The 2,194-nt window shown below is 49.3% G+C and overlaps 1 pseudogene; it reads left to right on the top strand.

The window, feature by feature from the left end:
• Window positions 1-406: 406 nt before the first annotated feature.
• Window positions 407-1,612, top strand: LOC101997034 (annotated as a pseudogene).
• The last annotated feature ends 582 nt before the right edge of the window (window positions 1,613-2,194 follow it).

Below are 2,194 nucleotides of genomic sequence, written 5' to 3'. Positions count from 1 at the left end.
TTGTTGGACTAGCTGGACCACAGTCTGTAAGTCGTTCTGATAAATCCTCTTGCTTACTTTTCGGCAGCACTGACATTCCCACCCCTTCTCTGCAGCATCACCATGGTGGCCAGGACCCTGTACGTACATCTTCAAGGCCCACGTGCTCTTTTTTAAAAAATATTTATTTATTTACTTATTATGTATACATTGCTCTGTCTGTATGTCTGCAAGCCAGAAGAGGGCACCAGACCTCATTACAGATGGTTGTGAGCCACCATGTTGTTGCTGGGAATTGAACTCAGGACCTTTGGAAGAGCAGGCAATGCTCTTAACCACTGAGCCATCTCTCCAGCCCTGACTGAACTCTTATATTTTTGCTTGTGAGCCTAGCCTTTAACGGCTGAGCCATATCTCCAGCCCCCACATGCTCTTCACATCCACCCACTTCCATGTTGGCCAAACCAGCTGCATTCCCCAGTTTCTCCAAAACTTTCCTGCGGGAAAGGTTCCAGCATTTGAGGGTGATGACCTATTCTGTGTGTCTGAGAGTAATGCCATTGCTGTTATATAAGCAATGGGGAGCTATGGAGAAGAACTCCAGAGGCTTGGGTGCCGACGGTGACCTGGTAACACTCCAGCCAGTGCCTGGGTGTCCCCCACCTTGGGCATCAGGCACCACCACAAATAGACCCTTGAAAATGCAAAAGAGATGAGGTGCGTCCTGGGGCTGCCGGGCACTCACTTGAAGACAGGGACTTTTCTGGAGGCTGAGCCGGTGACACTGGCTAATATCGCAGTTGTCTGCATTCTGCTTGGCTCTAAAAACGGGTCGTAGAGCTTTCTTTTCGCCAGACCTTTCCCAGTGCCCACCAATGCCTCCTTCCCTGCACTAACCAGGCCCACTTCAGGGAAGTCTTGGAGAAGGTGAACCTGTGAGAGAAGATGGCCCAGTCCGATGCTGAGAAGTTTGCAGAAAGCCAGCCTAACAAGGAGAGGAGAGGGTTTACCGCAGGAGAAACAAAAGCCCTCGGCTGAGCAGAAAGAGGGAGAAAGACAGCTGCCCAGCTCTGAGGAGGAGACGATGAGCGTGAGCAGGCACCGGCTGCTGAGCCTGAGTCAAAAACCCTTCCTTCACTCACCTGCCCAAGAGCCCTTTCATGTTGGATGAGTTTAAGTGTAATTATGCCAACAGGGACACCTCCTTCTGTGGTGCTGCTGTATTTGTGGGAGCACTTTGATAAGGATGGTTGGTCCCTGTGGCATGCTAAGCACCACTTCCCTCAAGAGTTTACCCAGACCTTCATGAGTTGCAACCTCATAACTGGAATGTTCCAGCCATTGGACAAATGGAGGGAGAATGCCTTTGTTGGTGTTACTCTCTTTGGAACCAACAACGGCAGCTCCGTTTATAGCATTTGGGTCTCCGGAGGCCAAGAGCTTGCCTTTCTGCTGAGTTCAGATTGGCAGGAGGACAATGAGTTATATACATGGCAGAAACTGGATCCTGGTATTGAGGAGACCCAGACCCTGGTTTGAGAGTATGTTTCCTGGGGTGGGGGGCTTCCAGCACATGGCTAAAGCTGTCAATCAAAGCAAGATCTTCAACCCAACATGTCATGCTGACACCTAGTTGCCTGCACCCACCCTTCAAGGGAGAAGAGAGACACTAAAGGAAAAACATTAAGAACAAAAATAAAAATGTGTCTCATATATATATATATATGTATACACATACACATATATGTATGCATACACACACAGACACACACACAGACTCACAGACACACACACAGACACACACACACAGACACACACACACATATATTCATTCTGTAAGTTCCATTGCTCTGGAGAACCCTGACTAATACACAGTGGCAGAGGATCTAAGGGCACAGTTCAAAGGCAGAACACTTTCCAAGTATGAGTAAGGCCCTGTGTTGTAATTACTGGAAAAAAGGAGGAAGTGGGGGGAGAAAAGAGAGCATGGGAAGTCAGGGAAAGGGAGAAAGATAGAGTAGCCTCTACACGGGCTTCATAGCAGCAGGGAAATACAACATTCTGTCAGTGCGACCTGCTTGCAGGCAGCTAACTAGAAGCTGGCACCCTACAGAGTTGACTACGGGAGTATGACTGCTTTCTCCATTAGCCCTACGCTGGAAGTCAGGGGCGGGGTGGGATGATGAGGGAACTGGCACCAGTCCAGGCCTGGCCC

The sequence above is a fragment of the Microtus ochrogaster genome, unplaced genomic scaffold, assembly GCF_000317375.1.
Source record: "Microtus ochrogaster isolate Prairie Vole_2 unplaced genomic scaffold, MicOch1.0 UNK27, whole genome shotgun sequence".
In the NCBI taxonomy this organism is placed as follows: domain Eukaryota; kingdom Metazoa; phylum Chordata; class Mammalia; order Rodentia; family Cricetidae; genus Microtus; species Microtus ochrogaster.
Note: the sequence above shows the minus strand (reverse complement) of the source record. Positions and strands in the feature narration are given on the sequence as shown.